At 44.0% G+C, this 25705-nt stretch overlaps 1 protein-coding gene across 8 annotated transcripts in view; it reads right to left on the reverse strand.

The window, feature by feature from the left end:
* The window catches only part of LOC143963026 (myocyte-specific enhancer factor 2A homolog), a 282759-nt gene that overhangs the window by 78239 nt on the left and 178815 nt on the right, over positions 1-25705 (reverse strand). The gene's annotated exons all lie outside the window — the stretch shown is intronic.

The following is a 25705-nucleotide window of genomic DNA, read 5'->3' on the forward strand; positions in this document are numbered from 1 at the left end:
TGGGTGCAGATCATTGTCCTGCAGACAAAAGCAGTCAATAACTGAACAGACACACTCTAATCAACACTCTGTAGAAACATCAGTTTATAGGGTGCCCATGGGTGTTTACTACTGCAGCCAATGAGGGAGATTCATCAAGCAAGTTACCAACATAATCAAGCACATATCTAGAGCAATTAATCTGCCGCTCATTTAGGAAAGAAGTTGCACTAGGATTTCTCAGCCCCCTGCATTTTTGAGCAATCAACTCTGATCCTTGTTCTGAGGCCTATTTGAGACCATGTTATACAATAACGGGAAATAGATTTTCACACGAACCACTCATAAAATGTAAAGTCCAACCAAGGGCAGTTTTTTTTTATTGGGCAACAGTTGGAACCTTTGCCCCATTTCATTGCTGTCTTTGTCCCCATGAGGAAGATTCTCCTCCTCTCCAGCAGAAATAAAATCCTGGTAGACAGAAGTTCTACCTCTTCCCTACTCTATCCACGACTAATAATATGAAGCAGAACTTGAATGTGGAGGACTTTATTAGTATTAAACCTGCGATCTTGTGGCTAATCTGTCTCCTTATTCATGTTTGTACTGCCTTATTGGGTAGCAAGATTGAGAAATGCACCCCCAAGTGTTTAACATAAGGAGGAGAGGATACAACACAGGGAGGGTAACTCATAACCAGCAGTTCTGGATTTTCTAAAACTGAAGTCAGGTTGCTTGCTATGGGTTAGTCAACAGGACTGAAAGTGAGGGAATATCCACAGCCACCTTGGAGGTGGCACAGAAGGTGCTTCTACATTAGTATCGGGTCCCTCCCCGCATTACCCATGCCAATTCCGGAGTTGTGGCCATTGGGGCGATGTTGGGGCGATGTCGGACATATATGTTGGAAGTGCCCTTGCCAAGTGTATTTGGCCTCCTATTCACGTTGTTTCATCTGCCCATAAAAAAGAAGCCAAGTTTGCCTTATTACCATGTCCAATTCTGGTCCTGTTCGCATATCAGCAGAAGCTCGCTTCCTATCTATTTCTGTCAGCCAAAAGAACAATTGCCCAAGCCTGCTAAAAAAAATAAAAAAATCTGTCCCCTTTCAGGGGGTGAGAGATCGCATGTTAACAAACAGATGTCAAGCATCTGCAAGGACTCATGCCAAGTTCCTCAAAATTTGGGAGCCATGGCTGTGAAATGCTTTTCCTACCCTCTCCCCAGCCAGCTTGGGCAGTCCGTGACGGAAGGTCCCGATGCTCCTGAGCCCTTTCCTAATCCCCATCTCTCGACCCCTAACCTTCTGGCCCACCTTTATGCCCTAGACTGCCCTATTCTTTCTTTAGCTTCCTACTCGGTAGGTGAGCAAGTTCCTCTCCTTTAGCTTCACTTTTCCACCTAACTTTCTTTCAGATTCCTACATTTTATTACATGTTATACTAAAGAAATCCCTGCGTGTTTTCTCTGTGTCCATATGAGAAAGTGAGTCTAATGGGCGTGATTTCATAAAGTGTATTTTGAAACCACATGTTTTCAGAGAGTCCTGTCTTTCACCTGAAGTTATTTATGAGTTTTTCTTTACAACCTGAACAATTTTCCTTGCAGTTTTGGCTGAAATTTTCGTTGGTCTACCTGACCATGGTTTGGTTTGAACAGAAACCATAATTTTCAACTTCTTGATTAGAGTTTGAACACTGCCGATTGGCATTCTCAATTCATTGGATATCTTTTTATATTCCTTTGCTGTTTTATACAGTTCAACTACCTTGTCCCGCAGATCCTTTGACAATTCTTTTGCTTTCCCCATGACTCAAAATCCAGAAACATCAGTGCAGCACTGGATGAAAGATACAAGGGTCTGTCAGGAGTCCAGAACCTCATTGACCTTTTATACACACACACAATAATTACAAGCATACAGATCACAGGTGAGGATGGTTACCTTTAATAGCCATTCAAACCCCTTTGTGTCAACCTGTGTGCATGTTATCAGGCACAAATCACCAGGCTATGTAAACTTTTGATCGGGGTCATTTGGGTAGTTTCTGTTGCAATTAGGATTTAAAAAGAGTAAACACAGTTGATTTATAACAAATGGCTTCAGCCAAACACTAACCACGAGTAAAAATTTATTTTGTGTTTTCATATTCTCTGAAAAATGGCCAAGAAATCATAAATTCTGCCAGGGTATGTAAACTTAGGAGTACAATTGTATACACACACGATTCTGCACAGGAGGTCTGTTGCAGTAAATCTGCTATAGGGTGGTCCTTAGGTGGTTAACTAAACTATAACAAAGTGTACCTTCCTACAACACTATGGAGTTGAGTTACTAAAGCTGGAGAGTGCAAAATCTGGTGGGGCTCGCAATAGATACCAATTGGGTTCCAGTTTTTTTTTTTCAAAACTCCACTTTTCTTTGTTGGGAAAAAAACATCCCCCCTGGGTGATCTATGTACATTTCAGGGATTTTAACAAACTTTGTTGCAGATTACTACCTTTTGTTATTCTAAAGAAATCCCTGTGTGTGGGAAAGTGAGTCTAATGGGCGTGGTTTCATAATTATCAATCAGCTGTGGCACCTACAGGGCACGTATGAGGGAAGCTGCTGGGTCTGCATCCTTTTAGACGTGTTCCTATTGGGAGTATCTCACCAAAAAAAAATTTTTGTTGCAGGGGATGCCTGAAACTCTGACTTGTATTTTAGGCAGACTTCTGGGGAAATCTGTGTGCCAATTACACAAGCAGAAAATGATGTTTCTGGGGGACATTCTGTGTACAGAACGCCTCCAGCTTACCATATTGCATTTTCAGGAAATTACAGCAGCTGCAGATTGAAAAGGAAACATCATTTTTAATAACATTCATTTACAATATAATTTGTGTTGCAATTCTATACGCTATATTTTTTCTTTCTTTGCTATTGTTTTCCTTCCACGAGATTGGAGTTACCCTTTAACCTCTTGCCGACCAGGCGCCGTAATTTTACAGCGGCAGGTCGGAATGATCTAGCATCGGAACCCCCGTTGTGCAACGGGCACGTGCGCACGCCTGCTATTCCGATCCCGCGAGCCAACATATAGCTGCGACGGCTCGCGGGATCGGGATAGCAGGCGTGCGCACGTGCCCGTTGCACAACGGGGGTTCCGATGCTTGTGGCGAACTGCTGGCCACGAGAGGCAGAACAGGGACGTGTGTGTGCGTGCGTGTAAACACACAAATCCCGGTTCTGTGAGGTGTGACAGATCGTGCGTTACAAATAGTTAGGAACCATGATCTGTCATTTCCTCTAAGTCAGTCCCCTCCCCCTACAGCTAGAAACACACACAGGGAACACAGTTAACCCCTTGATCGCCCCCTAGTGTTAACTCCTTCCCTGCCAGTGAAATTTTTACAGTAATCAGTGCATTTTTATAGCACTGATCGCTGTATAAATGCCAATGGTCCCAAAAATGTGTCAAAAGTGTCCAATGTGTCTGCCATAATGTCGCAGTCCAAGTAAAGAAAAAAAAAATCAGATCGCCGGAATTACTAGTAAAAAAAATAATAATAAAAATGCTATAAATCTATCCCATATTTTGTAGACGCTATAACTTTTGCGCAAACTAATCAATATACGCTTATTGCATTTTTTTTTTTTTTTACAAAAAATATGTAGAAGAATGTATATTGGCCTAAACTGAGAAAAATTTAGCTTTTTTTTTAAAAAAAAAAAAAAAAAAAAAGAAGAGGATATTATAGCAAAAAGAACAAAAAATATTGCTTTTTGAAAATCTATCCCCTATTTTGTAGACGCTATAACTTTTGCGTAAACCAATCAATATACTCTTATTGCGATTTTTTTAAATACAAAATATGTAGAAGAATACATATTGGCCTAAACTGAGAAAATTTTGATTTTTTTTAAATGGAGATATTTATTATAGCAAAAACCAAAATATTGCGTTTTTCAAAATTTATCCCCTATTTTGTAGGCGCTATAACTTTTGTGTAAACCAATCAATATACGCTTATTGCGATTTTAAATAAAAAATATGTAGAAGAATATTTTCAAAATTGTCTTTTTTTTGTTTATAGCTTATTGGGTTTTTTTTATTTTTTTTATTTTTTTACGAAAAAAATATGTAGAAGAATACATATTGGCCTAAACTGAGAAAAAATTAGCTTTTTTAAAAATAAAAAAAAATGGGGATATTTATTATAGCAAAGAGAACAAAATATTGTTTTCAAAATTGTCTTTTTTTTTGTTTATAGCGCAAAAAATAAAACTGCAGAGGTGATCAAATACCACCAAAAGAAAGCTCTATTTGTGGGGAAAAAAGGACGTCGATTTTGTTTGGGTGCAGCGCCGCACGGCCGCGCAATTGTCAGTTAAAGTGACGCAGTGCCGAATCGCTAAAAATGGCCCAATCATTCAGCAGCCAAATCTTCCGGGGCTGAAGTGGTTAACTGAACAAGCTGAACTTAGGAGTCGATTGGCCACCATGCACAGCTGCACCAGAGATTGCACTCTCCAGTTTTTGTAAGACCCCTTTCACACCACACCTTGCGTCGGTGGTAAAACGCCGCTATTTTTAGCGGCGTTTTACCGCCGGATTTGCGGCGCATTTCGGCCGCTAGCGGGGCGCTTTTACCCCCCGCTATCGGCCACAAAAGGGTTAAAACCGCTGGCAATACGCCGCAATACGCCGCAATAGCGGCGTTTTGCCGGCGGCATTACAGCGCTGCCCCATTGATTTCAATGGGCAGCAGCGGTGGAGGAGAGGTAAACACACCGCTCCTTCACTGCTCCAAAAGAAGCTGCTGGCAGGACTTTTTTCTGACGTCCTGCCAGCACACCGCTGTAGTGTGAAAGCCCTCGGGGCTTTCACACTACACACAATGGTGCAGCTTCTTTAGGGCGTTTTGCAGGCGCTATTTCTAACGCTATAGCGCCGGCAAAACGTCCTGGTGTGAAAGGGGTCTTAATCTCCCCCTCTATGTCCCATTTTAAGGGGTGGCTTATAGCCGTACTAGGAGGTCATACCACAAGAGTGTACGTCACACACAGCCCATCACACTGGGCTAGACCAGGGAATTTCCATGCCTGCTTTGACTCATCCATCGAGTCACTGGCTAGATAATCACCCATCACTTGCTTCAGCCACACCACAAAGCTGCCAGAAAAACACCGCCTAATCTTTTCGCCGAGCAAAACCATTACTCTACCGTAATCAATTCCGAACATGATTCTGAAAAACAAACACAGCTCAGCAGAACGAACTCACTAATAGAATTAGGACCATTAATAACTAACTCTATACAATCTTCTGGTTAATAAGCAAATAAATATCCAGAATAGAGTTACCGATCTTGTTCAAGTCCTACAATAAACTATAACGTATAGTTAGAAGCTCTGCCTTGACCTCTCCTCTACGGGACTCAATGAGTTCAACCTATATGACTAAAGAACGGTCCAGAGTCGTTTTTTTTGCAGACAGTGCTTAAATGTTTTGTAATAATACACTGTAATTGGTTAATTTGTGGCAGGTTGAAGGTGATCATTAGCTAAAATGTCCAGCAAGTTCATCTCGCATTACGTTGGCATGTGTTCTGTGCCTCCCAAACCTCGCTAGATCAGCACATGTAGGAACAGGTGTAGCTTCCTCCAGCACCTGTCACTGCTGCGAACGGAGGGGCCCCCGGCCAATCAGGTGGGCAAGAGCACGGACACGGCCATACATGGAGCTGTTGTTTCAGCCTTTGAAGGTCGGATGTTGCTCTCCTCCAAAAACCCTTCCCAGGCTGTCAGTAATCTTTGGTCACCTTATCTGCTTGTTATTGTTAACCCCCGCCCCGCTGGCAGTCCCCACTTAATGCCAGGCACATTGTGACCATCTTAGCAGTTCAGCCAAGCTATTATATTTCTCGCTCGGGTACGCGGCTCATGGTGTAAGAGAACACCGCTGCATGTGAGACTGCACATGTCAAACGCATCAATTTGTCAACCTTCGCTTATATGTAGAAGCTTTTTTACTTTACACCGGTCTCCACCTTTACACACGCCAAAACAAAAACATGGCGATTGCTGCGTGCCTTGGTAGAGAATTATTTTTGAAAAACAAATAGTGAAGCGCCAATATACAAAACATACAGCTACTGCCGACCTGGGATCGCGTGATGGCGTGACGTCCGCTCCAGAATCTCCGACTGCCGTACTCCATGTGAGTTGAATGAATTAGAAATTTTTGGATTTTATCCGGTTTTACTTTTATCTGGAGATAAAATGTCTCCCCACCCCCCCCCCCCCCCAAGTATGACAAATCTGCAGATTAAGACAAGGTCCACCATACATGGATGGAGACAGAGGCGTAGCTTGAAACTTGTGGGCCCGATGCAAAAGTTGTCCTGGGGCCCCCCCTCACTACTACCCACCCCTTCCACTGCATGCCAAAATACTCCAATTAGGCGCCAAGAGACTCCAGGTGGCTAAAGAGTTCTTTCAGAGATTTATGTACATATTGAGAGCAGAATTCAAAATATTTTGTAGACACCATCCTAGTAATCACATGACCTTGCACCCTTCCCCCATCCTAGTAATGGCATGACTTCTGCGCCCCTCCCGCCCCAATCCTAGCAATGACATGACTTCGCCCCCTCCTAGTAATGACATGACCTCGCCCCCTCCTAGTAATGACATGACCTCGCCCCCTCCTAGTAATGACATGACCTTGCCCCCTCCCCCCATCCTAGTAATGACATGTCCCGAGTCAATGAGAGCAGAGGAAGGGTGTGGACTGGGGAGATGGCAAACAACTGGAAGACGATTACAGGATTACAGAACTTGGCTGGGGTACGGGGGGCACAAGGTGGATTGGAGCTGGACTCCAGCTCTGGGATTTTGTGGAGGAAATCAAATGTAATACAACAGCAGGGAACAGAGCTGTGGGCCCCCTGGAGCTAGGGGTGGGGGTCATAATTGCAACCCCTGAGACCCCTGATGCTATGCCCATGGACAGCGAGCCTCTTGAGTAAACTGCTAATGTTTCCCTGTATGGAGAATGAATAATTGCTCAGATAACATAGGAAAGTTCTTAATGAGGATGATTTGTGCCTTAGGTAATACAGTAAAACCTTGGATTGCGAGCATGATTCGTTCCAGAAACATGCTTGTAATCTAAAGAACTTATCAATATATATATATCAAAGCAAATTTCCCCAAAAGAAATAATGGAAACTCAAATGATTAGTTCCGCAACCATTTAGTCCTTTAGTTTATAGTCCATATAAAAATATTATAGCGATGTGATCAGGTTGTGTAACCATAAAAAGCCCATCCACAAATGGAAGCCTCCACAAGGGGGTTAGAAGCAAAATCAAGCAGGAGCTACCGAGTATAAAAGAGAAGAGAGGCGCCTTTAAGTGTAGCAATATTTTGCTAAATGTTGCACCTTCATTAAATGTAGCCATACTGCTACAATTATAGGCACCTCTCTTCTCTTTTATACTCAGTTTGACATGATGCTACTTGTATATCAAGACATTGCTTGTATATCAAGTCCAAATTTATTTAAAAAAAAACTTTCCCAGGGATGTATTTTGGGCCCTTTTTAAAGCGGAGGTCCACCCTAAATTACAGTCCTAGGTCTATGTGATCCCCCCTTCCCTAATCGCTAGGTAACCCCCTTACCTTTCAGCTGTCTTCTTTTCTTATTTTAAATTTTCTGCCTCTGGAGATTGCGGAAAGGGGTGGAGCCGATGCGGAAAGGGGCGGGGCTTCAGCGGCAGGTCACTTCTTCCTGTCTGCCGCAGGGGCTCCTGGGATCGTTTTTTTTTTCCCCAGGAGTCTGTGCTGTGCCCAGGCTCGAGATCTCGAGCGAGGAAGAGAAGGGAAGTGACGTCATCACGACACCCACGTTCTCTTTGTTTCATTGTTTATCTCCGTTGCCATCACAAGGGGCGGGACTTCCGACGACAACACCCGTTGTCATGGCAACCGGAGCTGTTGACGGCGCTTGATATTGCGCTGACTGCGCATGCGCGAGATCTTTTATCGAACGGGCGGTGCATGCTGGTCTTTTAGCAGCACACTCTCCCGGAAGAGGATGCCTGTGGGCTTCACATGCCCACAGGCAAAATGACAACCATCAGGAGACGGTTTTATAAAATCGTTTTCGATGAGAAAACAGCATGCTGCTGTTTTGAAAAAAAGAAAAAGTAAGTGTTATATTTCATAATACTAATGATTGTCAGCATGCCACAAAAAAAAAAGGTTAAAGACAGTGGAATCCCGCTTTAAATATTGGTGCTACATTGGCTTTTCTCCAATCAGCTGGTACCATTCCAGTCAGTAGACTGTCAGTAAAAATTAGGAGCAATGGTCTGGCAATTACTTGACCGAGTTCCCCAAGTACCCTCGGGTGCAAGCCATCTGGTCCCGGTGATTTATTAATGTTACGTTTCCCAAGTCTAATTTTAATTCTGTCCTCTGTTAACCATGGAGGTGCTTTCTGTGATGTGTCATGGGGAAAAATACTGCAGTTTTGGTTACTGAAGTGAAGATTGAGGAGAAGAATAAATTCAATACCTTTGCCATCTCCCCATCTTTTGTAACCAGATGTCCTTTCTCATTCTTTATGGGGCCAATAAGGTCTGTCCTCCCTTTTTTACCGTTTATATACTCAACCACTTCCGGACCGCTGCACCATGATGTACCTCCCTACTTTGGGGATGGATATCGTTGTTATGGTAGCAGCAAGATAAAAGTGGTCTCTGTGGCGGATTCACGTTTTCTATGGTGGGAGAGGGGGCCGCAATTCGATGCCCTCCGCCGCTTCCCGGAGCCGTCGGCAGCGGCGGAGGCAATCGTGTCTGTCCCCTGGGCTGACATGGAGACGAGTGAGGGGAAGATGGCCCCTACCCGTCTCCAAGACACTGCAGGGCGGAAGCGACATCATGAAGTCACTTACGCCCATCGCTCGTAAAGGGGCGTTTATTTTTTTAAACTACATTTTTATTTATTTTTTATTGCATTTTAGTGCAAATATGATGAGATCTGAGGTCTTTTTGACCCTAGATCTCATATTTAGGAGATTCTGTCATGCTTTTATTTCTATTACAAGGGATGTTTACATTCCTTGTAATAGGAATAAAAGCGACAGATTATTATTTTTTTTTTTTAAACAGTGTAAAAATAAAAAGTAAAAAGGTAAAATAAATAAGGAAAACATTTTTTTTTAAACGCGCCCGTCCCGCCGCGCTCGGGTGCTGAAGCAAATGCATATGTGAGTAGCGCCCGCATAGGAAAATGGTGTTCATACAACACGTGAGATATCGCCACGATCGGTAGAGCGAGTGCAATAATTCTAGCCCTAGACCTCCTCTGTAACGCAAAACATGCAACCGGTGGAATTTTTGAAATGTCGCCTATATATAGATTTTAAAGGGTAAAAGTTTGTTGCCATTCCACGAGCGGGCACAATTTTGAAGCGTGACATGTTGGGTATCAATTTACTCGGCGTAACATTATCTTTCAAAATTTAAAAAAGTCTGAATGCTGATGATGATCCCTCAACCTTGTATTTTTTGAAGGCCTTCTCCTTTGCTTTTATATGCATTTTTACATTGGAGTTAAGCCACCCAGGATTTTTGTTCGCTCTTAACTTTATTACCTAATGAAATGCATTGGCTAATGCCCTTATTTAATATGCTCTTAAAGCAAACCCATCTCTCCTCCATGTTCTTTGTTCCTAATATTTTATCCCAATTTATGCCTTCTATCCTTGCTGCTAACCCAAATTGTGATAGGAAATCTGTCTCCCCTTCCTCCCTCAGGTTAGGGGGTCTATAGCATACTCTCAGTATTATTTTCCCCTTAAGCTTCATCCCTTTGGAGCTCCACCCATAAGGATTCCACCTCCTCCCTAGCTCCCTTAGTGATGTCATCTCTCACATTCACTTGTACATTATTCTTGATATATAGGCATACCCCTCCCCCATTTTTACCTTCTCTATCCCTGCGATAAAGGGAATACCCTTGAATGTTTGCCAGCCAATCATGAGAGTGGTTGAACCAGGTCTCTGAAATCCCCACAAAATCCAAATCCTCCTCGTACAACAGTATCTCTAGTTCACCCATCTTGTCCGCCAGGCTCCTGGCATTGGTGAACATGCCACGTAGTTTAGACCGGTCGCATATTATCCTCTTATTGGGTGCTCCAAGATTGCAACTAGGACTTGCTACTATACTTACCTTGGGTTTATGTGCCTTGGTCAACCTACCACTAATGCCCCCAATACTACCCTCCGGAATATGTTCCGTGCTGTCTTTCTCCATCTCTGGACCCCCCCCATCGCCTAGTTTAAAAACCCCGCTAATCTTTTGGCTATCTTCATTCCCAGCTGATCTGCATCCTCCTCATTTAGGTACAGTCCGACCCTTCTATAGTACAGGTTATCGACTGAGAAGTCGGCCCAGTCCTTCAGGAACCCCAACCCCTCCTTAATACACCAGCTCTTCAGACACCCGTTTACTTCCCTAACCTCCTTCTGCCTTTCTGGTGTGACTCGATGTACCGGTAGTATTCCTGAGAATACTACCTTGGAAGTCCTTTTCCTCAATTTAGCTCTTAAGTCCCTAAAATCGTTCTTTAGGACACTCCATCTGCCTCTTTGTCATTGGTGCTACCGTGCACCATGACAGCTGGGTCCTTCCCAGCCCTTCCCAGTAATCTGTCCACCAGAACCATGATGTGCCAAACCCAAGCGCTCGGTAGACAACATACTGTTTGGCGCTTCAAGTCTGTTACAGATTGGCCTCTCTGTCACAACGCCGGAGGCCGCAATACCCGGAAGTAACTCCGGGAGTGATGGCGGTGATCAGCGATTTTTAGCGGGACTGCGACATTGCAGCGGACAAATCAGACACTTTTTTGGGACCAGTGACACTTATACAGCGATCAGAGCTAAAAATACCCACTGATTACTGTATAAATGTCACTGGCAGGGAAGGGGTTAACACTAGGGGGCAATCAAGGGGTTAAGTGTTCAGTAATGGAAGTGTTTACTGACAAGGAGTAGAGGGAAAGAGATTGCTCTTCCGGATCACTAGAAACAGACAGATCTCTATTTCCCTGACAGAACAGGGATCTGTTTGTTTACATTGACAGATCCCCATTCTGTCTCTCTGAGGAATGATCGCGGGTTGCTGGTGGACATAAGCATTGGCTCCGATGCCTCCCGCGCCCCCCAAGAGCTCTTAAAGCAACCGTCGTACACCTGTGGCGATTCACCCAGCCATGCCAATCTGCCACAGTATATTGATGGCAGCTGGTCAGCAAGTGGTTACCTTTGGGGTTGATATTCTAAAGGCACATAGACTGTTCACTTTGCAAAGGAATTTTCCCCCTGAGCTTTAAGTGGTTCTAAAGCATCAAGTTTTTTTTTTTTACCTTCATGCATTCTATGCATGAAGGTAAAAAACGTTCTCTGTGCAGCAGCCTCCCTTAATACTAAGCTGAGCCCCTTCTCGATCCGGCGATGTGCACGAGTACATCAGCTCTCCAAGAACTCTGCCTCTTCATTGGCTGAGCCATTGCCCCCTGCTGCTGTCAATAACAGCCTTTGAGCCAATCAGGAGAGAGCTGGATGGGGGCGAGTCATGGCTGTGTGTTTGAATGGACACCCAGAGCCACAACTAGGGAGTGAGCCTGCTTGGGAGCCCCAAATGTAAGCTGCTTGCTCTGGGGGCACTCGGCAGGATGGCGGTATAAAACAGAGAGGAGATAAGAGTACTCTAGTGGAGATGGCTAGCTGGTCAGAGGGATGATAGTGATGAGAGGGCACTTCTGGCAGCACTCTGGTTAGAGGAGAAGCAACTCTGAAGATATAAAAAGGAAAAGAAAGGCGCCTCTAAGTGCAGTATGTAAAACTGAATAAAGTGCACAAAGAGTTAAAAGCTCTTACAAGATGGTTGAGTGTTAAAAAAGATAAAATCAGGAGTCCTCATCTGCGGCATGTGTCCATCCTCGAAGGAGCCGCACATGCTCCGATATGCGCAACCGCCCTTTTCTCCCCACTGACGCCATCAGCCTCCTGTGTCCCGCAGTGAACACAAGTTTCCCTGCTGCGTCCTCTCTCCAACATGTACCAGAACGCTTTACAGCTGCTGGACAGCTCTACACTCATGAGGACTCCTGATTTTATCATGTTTTTTTAACACTCAACGATCTTGTAAGTGCTTTTAACCCTTTGTGCACCTTATTACATTTTGCATACTGCACTTAGAGACGCCTTTCTTTTCTTTTTTATTTAATATTGGCAGCATGGAGGGGGCAGGAGCACCGGCGAAGGACCCAAGAGGAGGATCTGAGCTTTTGTGTGCAAAACCAACTGCACAGAGCAGGAAAGTATAACCCAAAAAAAACACAACAAGCCTTTAATAACACTTTAATGAAAGAGGTGAAGTTCTGGTGACTTCTATCATCCAACTATGTGGAAGCCAAAAATGCTGTTTCTTTTTGTTTGTTCTTTTCCCTTGCAAGCGATTAGGTATTTTTTGCAAAGTGAAACTTCACCACATTCACTAAGCTCTCAGCCAAACTACCTTGCAAAACGAACAACCTATTTACTAGGGGTGATGAAATGAATCACAGCATCGATGCATCTCGATTCGTGTGTCGATGCATACGACCGGAAAAATCCATTGGCGAGCGACGTCATCCCGTCTTGCCGCGCTCTAAGCGTATAGTTGTTAAAATAACTGTTTTACTAAATCCCGTGTTACAATCCATTAAGTGCCCCACTGTATGTGCTTTTTAAAAAATATTGAGCTACATACCGCATTTCTCAGTGTGTGTACATGCCGCTCATGTGACTGCCCGACCCGCCTCTCTCCTCTCACTTTTCTCCTGACTTTAGCAGGGAATTATCCGCCCCGCCCGCCTCTCTTCTGATCTGATAGCTACAGTCAGCGGGCAGGACTGAATTCCCCCGCTGACGTCAGGAGAGAGGCGGGTCAGGCAGTCACATGAGCGGCGTGTACACACACAGAGAAATCTGGTATGTAGCTCTATATTTTTTAAAAAGAACATACAGTGGGGCACTTAATGGATTGTAACACGGGATTTATTAAAACACAGTTATTTTAACAGCAGTAGAGTACATATGAGTTTGTACTCCTACACCTTGTACACGCTCTGTCCTGACAGTTCCCCAGTTTCCCCATTTGCACATTCCACTGTGTTAACTCCTAGTGTGCTGGAAGGTGCAAAAGGGGAAGCCAGGGAACTGTCAGCACAGAGACAGTACAGTGAACCTCACAGGGCTGTTTGTCAGCTGTGGATGTCAATCAGTACTGACCTCCCAGCAGCAGTGTGTGAATGCCTGTACCCTGTAGTACACCGGATTAGTGCACTTTTTAAGTGAGTGAAATTATTTTTAATTCAAAGTAGAGTTCCAGTCGATTTTTTGTTTATTAAAAGTCAGCAGCTACAAAAAGTGTAGCTGCTGACTTAACCACACACTCACCTGTCCCACGATCCAGCGACGTGGCCACCAAAAACCTCCATTCTCTCCCCCGTCTGTCCGTGGCGCTGGCAATATTACATGGCAACACTACATGGCAACGTGCAGCTTCACAGCCGGGTGTGAATGGCCAGGCAATCTTCTGGGACCTGCGACATGCCCCAGAAGATTGCAGGAAAGGAGGGGCCACCTAGGTGGCCCAAGCGGAAGATAGGTACCTGTCAAAAACTAGGTACCCACTCCCTGCCCCCCCCCCCCCCCAAAAAAAATGACATGCCAGTTGTGGCAAGTAAGGGGATCAGGAGTTCTTAAAACAGAAGTTTCACTTTTGGGTGGAACGCCACTTTAATAAAATGTTTATACAGAAAGCACCATCACATCCCCAACCCTGCCATGCACACAGCACAGGGGATCCTCTACCCCTGATATTCCTCACTGCAAGACTCCACAATGACCATCTTAACACCCTCCCTGTGATTCTTCTATCCTTCAGTCCCCCCTCACCGCCACCATTTTTTATCATAGAACTCTTACGTACTTCTGTTCCTATCCATGGATTCCTCCATCTCCCTCCCCAGACTCTTCCATCTTTAGTCCCCATCTCCAGACTCCTCTGCCTCTTCCTATCTCTAGACTCCTTCTGGTCATTCTCTATCCATGGATTCCTCCATCACCAGACTCTTCCATCCTTCCTTTCTTATTCATGGATTCTTCCATCCTTCAGTTCCTACCCCTCCCTCATATCCTGCACTCTTCCATGTCCTTGTCCTGCTAGATCCAGGGAGTGTCTTTTTTTTTTTTTAAACAGATAACATTTAAAAAATTGAGTTCTTTTAAATGCTTGAATTTCTTTTTATTGGAAACCATCATCCGTAATCGTGATGCATCGTGGAATCAAATCCTTGACCAGATAATCTTAATGAAATCAAATTGTGAGACCAGTGAAGTTGTGCACCTCTACTAGTTACATACCTCCCAACTTTTTGCGATAGGAATGAGGGATGCCTATTAGCAAAAGTATGTAGGCATAGGACACACACACCCTATCATGCCCTCATAAAGGAGAATTAAATAATAAAAAAGTTTTAGCACTGGAAAACACTTTTTGATGGATAAATTGTGCATTTTATATACAACTATAAAGATCGGACCAAAACGAGGGACAAATGAGGAGGAAAGAGGGAGATAGTTCCAAATCAAGGACAGTTGGGAGCTATGGATTTGCCTATGGTAAACCTTTTTATTTACGCCTCCCATTAAACAGCATTGTTAAACTCCACCACAAAATTATCCAGCAGACAGTCTTGTAGTGGAATGTTTTAATCAGCGGACAAGGACAGGGAGGACTGTGGGAGCCGGGCTGGACCTTCATTTCTCACAGGTCCTTAGTAAGACAACAGAAGATAAGATGCCTCCCCCTCACTGATGGGACACCACGGGAAAGTCACTGCAGTTCTGAAGTACCTGTGTACATGGCATTTCCTATTCATGGCTGCCCAAAGACCACTCAATGTGTACATTACAGACTTTATATATTGTAGAGTACTCAAAGGAACAGAAAAACCAGACTATGAGTGAAAAACCTGCATTGCGTTACAAACTGCAATACAGTAAAACCTTGGATTGCGAGCATAATTTGTTCCGGAAACATGCTTGTAATCCAAAGCACTTGTATATCAAAGCGAATTTCCTCATAAGAAATAATAGAAACTCAAATGATCGTTCCCCAATTATTATTCATAAGTCCTTCAGTTTATAGTCCATATAAATAGATTATAGTAATGTGATCAGGTTGTGTAACCATAAAATGTCCATCCACAGATGGAAGCCTCCACAAGGGGATTAGAAGAAAAATCCAGCCGGAGCTCCAAAGTATAAAAGAGAAGAGAGGCGCCTCTACGTGTAGCAATATGGTTACATTTAATGAAGGTACAACCTTAATTGCCGGTTTACACAGGGGCGACTCGTCAGGCAACTTAGCTGCCTGACAAGTCGCGTCCCGCTCTGTGCAATGGAACCATTCTAATCGGAGCGACTCAAGCTGCTCCGACTTAGAAAAAGGTTCCTGTACGACTTTTGGGGCGACTTGAGGCCACTTGCATTGACTTCTATACAGAAGTTGTTTAGCAAGTCGCCGCAGTGGTCGCTTCCAGGTCGCCTGAGGCAGTCGCGCTGTAAGTCGTGCTGCCTCAGTGTGAACCGGACCTTAGCAACTCACATGGTTAACATTTTATCAATCTCAATTCGCTTTCAAAAATAGAGAAAAACCTATAATTTAAACCCGACACTTACAGTGCCTTGAAAAAGTATTCATACACCTTGAAATTTTGCACATTTTATCATGTTACAACCAAAACCGTAAATGTATTTAATTGGGATTTTATGCGATAGACCAACACAGAGTGGCACAGAATTGTGAAGTGGAAGGAAAATGATAAATGGTTTTCAAAATGTTTTACAAATAAATCTGAAATGTGTGGGGTGCATTTGTATTCAGCCCCCTTTACTCTGATACCCCAAACTAAAATCTAGTGGGACCAATTGCCTTCAGAAGTCACATAATTAGTAAATAGAGTCCCACCTGTGTGCAATTTATTTCTCAGTATAAAAACAGCTGTTCCGTGAAGCCCTCAGAGGTTTGTTAGAGAACCTTAGTGAACAAACATCATTATGAAGGCCAAGGAACACACGAGACAGGTCAGGGAGAAAGTTGTGGAGAAGTTTAAAGCAGGGTTAGGTTAAAATAAAATTATCCCAAGCTTTGAGCATCTCACGGAGCTCTGTTCAATCCATCATGTGAAAATGGAAAGAGTATGGCACAACTGCAAACCTACCAAGACATGGCCATCCACCTAAACTGACCGGCCGGATAAGGAGAGCATTCATCAGAGAAGCAACCATGAGGCTCATGGTAACTCTGGAGGAGCTGCAGAGATCCACAGTTCAGGGGGGAGAATCTGTCCACAGGACAACTATTAGTCGTGCTCTCCACAAATCTGCCCTTTATGGAAGAGTGACAAGAAGAAAGTAATTGTTGAAAGGAAGCCATAGGAAGTCCATTTTGTGAGAAGCCATGTGGGGGACACAGCAAACATGTTGAAGAAGGTGCTCTGGTCAGATGAGACCAAAATGTAACTTTTTAGCCTAAAAGCAAAACGCTATGTGTGGCGGAAAACGAACACTGCACATCACCCTGAACACACCATCCCCACCATGAAACATGGTGGTAGCAGCATCATGTTGTGGGGATGGTTTTCTTCATCAAGGACAGGGAGGTTGGTCAGAGTTGATGGGAAGATGGATGGAGTCAAATACTTCATTAAGAGGGAGAAGATCCACTTTAAGAAAACTGAGTGAGGCAGATTACATTTATACACACTTTAAGGCTACTTTCACACTGAGGCGCTTTAGAGGCGCTATAGTGCTGGCAAAGCGCCTCTCCTGTCACTCCAGTGTGAAAGCCTGAGTGCTCTCACAATGGAGTGGTGCGTTAGCAGGACGCTTAAATAAAAAAAAAAAAAAAAAAAAAAAAAAGTCCTGCAAGCAGCATCTTTGAGGGGCTTTAGGAGCAGTATGTATACACCACTCCTAATGCGCCCCTGCCCATTGAAATCAATAAGCAGCGCCGTCGCTTTTTCTTTTAAATTAACAACGTTTTATTGAAGTAAAGCACAGGTATCAAAAACATAACTTACAGTAATAGACACACAGTGAAGGAGTCTACAGCAGAGTACACAAATATTGCATCCTATAGTACAATCAGCAAATATTATTGACTAGTATCTAAACGTTATAGCCCTTTTAGCATTTAACACCATAAATATCAAACCAATATCAGAATTATACAATTGGAAGCGGCGGGACCGAGCGGCAGTTATGTGCAGGTGTCTGAGTCATTCAGCCATCGGTCACACACTTTATTATATTTAAGTGGGCACCCCCTATTGATGTAAATACACTTTTTGTATGGCAGAGTCAAGTTAATGTCCACTTTCCACTCCGCTATGTCGGGGGTGTAGATCTCGTCCATTTCCTGGCGATAAGTTTTCTCGCAGTGAACAGAGTTTCCTGCAGGAATAACTTAGTATGTCGGGTACTCCCGGGTATACACACAAGAGGCATTGTTTGGGGTCTAGGCCAACAGGTGTGCCCATATTATCATGCAGAAAGTTCACTACCTGTATCCAGAACCCTTGTAACAAAGGGCATGCCCATATGAGATGGAAAAAGGTGCCCGTGGTCACCTTGCACATTGAACAACTAGGGGAAAACTCAGGGTTATATTTCGCTATTCTAATTGGGGTGAGGTAGGCCCTATGCAGTATATAAATTTGGGACATCACATCTGATAATTTGGGGGACACCTCCCTGCATGTCTCAAGCGCCTCTTCCCATTCTTCATCTTCCATTTGATCTAGGTCCCTCTCCCATCTCACCTTCGGGGCATATGCGACCCTTGGAGGCAGTTGGGGCTGATAACATATCATAATAAGATGAAATAAGGCCCTTGGGATCCTCAGTCTTAGCCACAGATAAAATGGGGTTGGAGGTGGGATGTGGGTACGCTCCCCGGGGGAATTGTGCATTAGCCGCATGCCTAACCTGTCCTATCCTGCAGTTGATTAAAGGGCTTGGGGGCGCCCCCAGAAACTAAGTGGTGCAGGTAGTACACCCCACATTTGCTCCAGCACCGTCGCTTTTAACCCCTTTTCAGCCGCTAGCGGGGGTTAAAATTCCCCCGGTAGTAGCAGAAAAGCGCCGCTATTATTACCGCCACTACTGTGAAAGTGCTCTAAATTTTTTTATAAAAACTGAAAAAAATTGGAGGAGTTCTAAGCCCACGTACACACGGTCGGAGATTTTGCCAACCAAATCCGTCGGATTGTGCCCGTCGGATTTAGTCCGACGGATTGTGTCCGAAACTGTTGCATACACACTGTCGGACCAAGTTGGTGAAAAATCCCATCTTTCAGAACGTGATGACATAATTTCGTTACGATGGGACTACATTCAGGCTAGTAGACAATAGCTTTGATGTAGGAATTTGATCTGAGCATGCGTGGCACTTGGTCCGATCAAAATGCTCTGCACATGATCGGATTAGGTCCGTCCGGCCCAGTTGGTCGGGAAATATTTCCAACATGTTGGAAAATTGGGTCAGACGGAGATTCGGACGGAATCAGTCCGATGCATACCACACACAGTCGGATTATCTGACGACACGGTCCGATAGGACACATTCCGACAGATTCTCCGACCGTGTGTACAAGGGCTTAGACATTTCCCTGGTAGAATTATTTTTTTTTTTTTAAATAAAATTATATACACATACATATACATACACACACACATATATATATATATATTCACACACACACACAGCATTTTCAGTATGTAAGGCTGTCTTAACAGATGAAAGGTTTGGAATACGAGGTTTCATTTTTTAGTCATTTCATGCTTTAGGACACGACTTCGCAAGTAGAAAGCCTTCAAAAAAGGTCAGAAATAAAACTCAACCTGATAATCAAGAGACAAACTCCAGGGATCAATCCAAGTAAATTTAATAACCAAACACGGCACGTGGTCCTGATCCAAAAGGTACTTTTCTCAAGCCATGCAGCCCACCCTATACACGAGTGACAACGGCCAATCTCATGTACTAGAAATATGAAAACCTTCCCCACTTGATAACAGTCACAAGAGTGGAAATAAACTGCAAAGGTAAAAATTGAAGGCTATCCAAGTATACATATAGTTTAGTACAGCGGTCTCCACAACCTTTTTGGCATCTGGAACCATTTTTACTGCAGGCAATTTGGAGGAGTGGTGGGAAGTTAGGGGGAGGGGCTATTCATAGAGTCTGTCCTCAGCTCCCCTTTACAGCACAGTCCCCCCCTTTATATCAGTGTCCTCAATTCCCATTCACATAGCCCCTCTTTACATTAATTTAACGGGGACTGCCCTGTAAGGGGGCAATGTAATGTAAAGGGGGCTGTATGGTGAAGGGGTCTGCTCTGTAAATTGGGCAATGTAATGTAAAGGAAGCTGTATGGTGAAGGGGACTGCCCTGTAAGGGGGCAATGTAATTTAAAGGAGGCTGTATGGTGAAGGGGGCTGCCCTGTAAGGGGGAAATCTAATGTAAAGGAGGCTGTATGGTGAAGGGACTGCCCTGTAAGGGGGCAATGTAATGTAAAGGGGGCTGTATGGTGAAGGGGACTGCTCTGTAAATTGGGCAATGTAATGTAAAGGAGGCTGTATGGTGAAGGGGACTGCCCTGTAAAGGGGCAATGTAATGTAAAGGGGGCTGTATGGTGAAGGGGACTGCTCTGTAAAGGGGGCTATATGATGAAGAGGACTGCTCTGTAATGATTACAGTGTCCCTTTACATTAATGTAAAGGGGCACTGTAATGATTACAGTGCAGTCCCCTTTATATATCACAGCCGCCTCCATCACAGTGCTCCTGCAGTCTTCCCCCCTCTTTCCCTCTAACATGACACATCCCCAATCTAAACTCTGCCTCCCCTGCACAGGACTCCTACCTCCTACCAGAGGCAGTGATCAGTCCGTGTGTTCTCTCTCAGCTCCCCCACTTGCCCAACAATGTCATCCTATCAGCAGGGTGCAGGAGAAGCTCTCCATTCTGATCTGCAGCTCCTCCTGCATGGTCAGTTCGCTAGTTGTGCTGGGAACTCAGCCTGCTCTCCTCCAATGATCAGCCTTGTCCTGAGACACCTCTGCTGCACAGCCTTTCACTAGGAAGATCAGTGTGCTGATGTTTCACCTCCCCCCAGCTGTTATGCAGTGGAAATCAGAGGGAATGCAATCTCATATAAAAAAAAAAAAAAAAAAAAAAAAGGTAAAAAAATATTTATAATGTCTTTTTATATCTATACACAAATGTTTGCCTTTCATTTTTTTTTTTAAAACTGAATGAGTTCTTTTACAAGCTGATCACTTACAATAAATGTTTTGCCTTTCATTTTTTTTTTTACAAGCTGATCACTTACAATCACTTTAGGCCAGTTTTTGTTTGTTTTTTTTGTTTTTTTTAAGGATAAAAACAAACTATACCACAGCACCGTTGAACCAGTCCTCTCTTTTCTGCATAGAACGCAGCGGCTGGCACGCTCTCACTCTATTATGCACACATTTGTTTTCTTATGTACTTAATCAATTTGCATTCATACACTGAGCACTTAAAGTCCGTCTTGTACATTAATGCATATTCAGATTTCATTTGCAGTCATGCTTACATAAACAAAGTATCCATAAAGAGGATGGCATACAGGTTCATAATCTTTTTTTTTTTTTTTGCACTGGAAACAGTTCTAAAAGGTTTTAATGAGTCTATAGAATATCATTATTCCCACAACTGGGACTGAATGTTTTCCAGGGATGTTACAGCAGCTGATTAGATCACTAAACCCCAGACACAGAATGCAGAGAATTCTCCCTCCAGAGGAAAGATTCACAATATACAGTCTTCCTTTGAAAGTAAACACTTTCTGGGTATTTGCCGTTCACAGATTATTCACTTACTGTTATAATTGTGCTATGGTTTAGACCAGTGGTGGTCAACTTGCTTGATATGGGGGGGGGGGGGGGCTCAAGTGTGACCCTCGACATCACCAAATGACCACATATCAATATCAGAGAATATTCCGTGTCAGAGACAGCAGACACACAACAGGATATAGTCAAATACTACAGGCATGATACAAGAGATGGTCAGGGACTGCAGACATGATACGGGAGATGGTCAGGGACTGCAGACATGATACGGGAGATGGTCAGGGACTGCAGACATGATACGGGAGATGGTCAGGGACTGCAGACATGATACGGGAGATGGTCAGGGACTGCAGACATGATACGGGAGATGGTCAGGGACTGCAGACATGATGCGGGAGATGGTCAGAGACTGCAGACATGATACGGGAGATGGTCAGGGACTGCAGACATGATGCGGGAGATGGTCAGAGACTGCAGACATGATGCGGGAGATGGTCAGAGACTGCAGACATGATGCGGGAGATGGTCAGGGACTGCAGACATGATACAGGAGATGGTCAGGGACTGCAGACATGATACGGGAGATGGTCAGGGACTGCAGACATGATACAGGAGATGGTCAGGGACTGCAGACATGATACAGGAGATGGTCAGGGACTGTAGACACGATACAAGGGATGATCAGAGACTGCAGATATGATACAAGAGATGGGGGTACTCTTACTATAGAGAAAAGAGGAGGCTTTATTGATCTTTGAACCATCTGGCCTGTTCAGGTGGTTGGTCTGTCCCTGTTGGTATAGTCCGATAATACTTGTTTGGTTATTCCACCCCGGTAGAATATACGACCCATCTTGAAGGGGAACTATATCCATTGATTTAATAGTTTCCAAAAACAGTTACATTCCCGGCACCTGGCGGGAATGTACCTATCCCATTTGCTTGTGCTCTCGACCAAACCATCAAATGGCCGGTGTCATAACTGATCACATGTGCAGCACCATGGCAGTTGATCAAACAGAGGTCAAGATGGCAGCTTCTTTGGCTAAAAATGATAGGAGGGTTTAGTTCCACTTTAATTTTTCATGGTACGTTAGATGAGCTATCTACTGTAGTGTGAGGTTCATGTAAGTAGGGGCCCTTAAAGGGCTGGGTATTCTAAATGGCAGTGACACCGATTTTAGACAGGGATATGGAGGCAAAGTAGATCCAGAGAGTCTATAAATAATGCACCCAGAGCAGGGGGAGAAAAGGCGGGGAAGTAAGCAATAGAGAGGGTTGAAGGGAGTTGGTAGAGAGAAGGTGAGGAAAAGGATGGGGTTATTATGTAAATTTAACAATTCTACTCCATGTAGTCAAACATTCGAAGGATGAGATATTGAAAACGAAGGGGAATATTTTAACTTTTCCTTTCCCACAGGCATCTTAAAGTGGTTGTAAACCCTTACAAACCACTTTGACCTACAGGTAAGCCTAGATTAAGGCTTACCTGTAGGTCCAAGCAATATCTCCTAAACCTATATGGTTTAGGAGATATTTGGCCGAAAACGGGCACCGCTGTCTACGGCGCATGTGCCGTAGACAGCGGTGCGCAGGCGCACTGAACGCGGCAGTTCCAAGAATGGAGCTGCCGCATTTGTCGACTCCCGTGCGCATGCGTGGGAGTGACGTCATCGAGGCTTCGTCGAATGACAGCGGCGGAGCTGCGAGACGCCACCAGCAAGATGGATGCGGCGGACTACAGGGGACAGCGCGACTTCGCTGGCTCCTGTGTCAGGTAAGTGACACATAATGGGCTACTATGCGATGCATAGTAGTCCATTATGCTTTGCCTTTGCAGGGAAAAAAAGAGGAAGTAAACTCATCAGGGTTTACTTCCTCTTTAAATCTGATCCTCCAGTTTATATACAAAAACACGTATGTAGCCTTAGTTGTGTACAAGCTTAATAGTATAACCTATTAGACTCTAAATATATGTTTTTTGTACCATCTTATTCTTGATGGGTCAATTCACCTAGAATTGATATTTTGGATTTATGATAAAGGCTTGTGGACTAAATTACCAACCAGTTTGATGTACCTTCTTCCTTTGTTCTGTTGGAGACTCTCTGTACCTGTATTGCCAGTTCTGCTAAGCTATTGGAAAATAGTCTCACTTTATGATCTGTGCTATAGATACATTATTATGGTTATTGCCCACCCTGGTGACATGGTGGGCAGGTGTAGTCCTGCTTGACCCCTCACCGGCCCTACAATGTTGGACTGAAGTAAGGCCCATAGGTTGTTTGAGCCGAATATGTATTGCTATATGGGACTCTTCATGGTTGACCACTTTGGCGCAGTTCCTTGTACCTACTGATGGACTTTCCATGAGTTTCTGGCTGCAGGTGTAATGACCCATACACACGATTGGATTTTCCAACAACAAATGTTGGATGTGAGCTTGTTGGCAAAAAGTCCGACCGTGTGTATGCTCTATCAAACTTTTGTTGTTGGACTTTCGGCCAAATGTTGGCTAGCAAGTTCTCAAATTTTCCGCCAACAAATGTGTTGTTGGACTTTCCAATCGTGTGTACACAAGTCCGTCGGACAAAAGTCCACGCATGCTCGGAATCAAGTACGAGCTGGAAGTGCTTGGTCTTGTAAAACTAGCATTCGTAATGGAGATATCACGTACAACTTGAAAGTCACTACGTTCGTAATTGTTGGCCAACATTTTTGTGACCATGTGTATGCAAGACAAGTTGGAGCCAACACCCTTCGAACAAAAATCCACGGTTTTGTTGTCAGAAAGTCAGATCATGTGTATGGGGCATAAGAGTAACGCAAGAGTCAGTGGTGGAAGAAGCAGATCCAAAAACTCCTCACCGATTCACTCTCTGAAAAATATAACAAAGCAAATGATTTGGCACCCTAGACTCCACCCATAACCATCAGGTAAGAGTCATAGTAAGAAGGTTATGAAACCGACAAAAAGCTTTCTGCTCTTTGAAATATAGCTGCCTAAGGCCAAGGTTGTTCCAAATCCCGTCACTTCTTCCACTGCAGGGTTGTTTTTGTCCTTTTGTGTATTCACGTGTAGAATAAAATTAAACAAGAACAGTCGGCTCAACTTATAAAACAAGTGTTGGCCGAGGTGATCAATCGGATTCCAGTCACTTTTCAGCTTTCTCTCTCTCAATTCTTAGAAATCTTGCAAAAAGCGAGAGAGAGAGAGTAGGAGAACATTCCCTAGACTTTGCCTCCAGCTGTTAAATACATATTAAAGAATGTTAAATATAGAAATATCTGCTTAAAGCAGTCCTTTACCCAAGGGGGGGCTTTCCCCATCCTCTTTAGGAAATTGCACTTTTTTTTGGATGGGGGGGCGGCGCACAATGGGTACCTGGTTTTGACAGGTACCCACTCTCACTTCTGTTCAGATCGCCTAGGCCACAGTTGTCAAACTAGCGGCCCTCCAACTGTTGTGGAACTACATTGAGGCATTGCAAGGCTGACAGTTACAAGCATGTCTCCCACAGGCAAAGGCATGCTGGGACTTGCAGTTCCGCAACAGCTGCAGGGCCGCCAGTTTGACACCCTTGGCCTAGTCAATCAGAGCAAAATTTCACCTCTGGCCTAGGCAATCAGAGCAGAAGTCACCCCCCCCCCCCCCCCCAAATCCCTGCAGTCTTCTGGGACATGTCACAAGTCCCAGGAGACGGTTAGTACAGCGATCCCCCCTGCTGTTCTATTGCATTCTGACAGGGGGACGGCCCCCCTCGCCAGAACTCTCAGGTCAGTGCACTTAGCCATTGGCTGAGAGCCCTGATCAAGACCTGGTTGGCTGCTGGTTTTCCAACATGCTCGTCCGACAGAAGTCGCTGATGTCGCCCATCATTCGGCCCGTGTGTACTAGGCTTAAATTTGTTATATTTATTTTGCTTCGCCTACTACAGACTGGACAAGAGAAATCTAGCAGTATATAGCGAGCTTCAGGAAGGGTAATGTGGTAAACCTAAAGTAGAAGTGTGAGGTTACTAAATAAAAAACACACTCAACTCTATGCTTTCTAGGTCAGCTCTGAGCAGAGATCGGTGACTGTCAGTCCCTGGAGCCCCGGGCTGGAAAGGGGGCCAAACGCTGAAAGCCAAAGTCAGCTGTCAATTAGGCCCTTTCACAATGGGGCCACGTTAGCACTAAAGTGCCGGTCGTTTTAGCTGCACTTTTCGGCCGCTAGTGGGCCACTTTTAACTAGAGCTGCACGATTCTGGTTAAAATGAGAATCACAATTTTTTTTGCTTAGAAAATAGATCACGATTCTCGCGGCGTAACATCTTTCACATAAAAAAAAAAAAAAAAAAATTGTGCTAACTTTACGGTTTCTTTTTTTTTATCTAAGTGTATTTTTTCCCAAAAAATTGCATTTGAAAGACCGCTGGGCAAATACAGTGCGACATAAAATATTGCAGCAATTTCCATTTTATTCCCTAGGGTCTCTGCTAAAATGTTATATTATATATATTTATATTATGTTTGGGGGTTCCAAGTAATTTTCTAGCAAAAAATATTTATTTTAACTTAAGAAAGAAGTGTCAGAAAAAGATTTAGACTTTAAGTGGTTAAATTTCTTGCATTTACCCGTGGTTGAAAGCTTGGCAGACTGCCTGGATTATTTGTTTACACAAGAAGTTCTATCCCTTTGATCTAAGAAGTAAGCATTAGT

Source organism: Lithobates pipiens, unplaced genomic scaffold, assembly GCF_037356315.1.
Source record: "Lithobates pipiens isolate NorthernLeopardFrog02 unplaced genomic scaffold, aLitPip1_a1.2 Scaffold_8, whole genome shotgun sequence".
In the NCBI taxonomy this organism is placed as follows: Eukaryota; Metazoa; Chordata; class Amphibia; order Anura; family Ranidae; genus Lithobates; species Lithobates pipiens.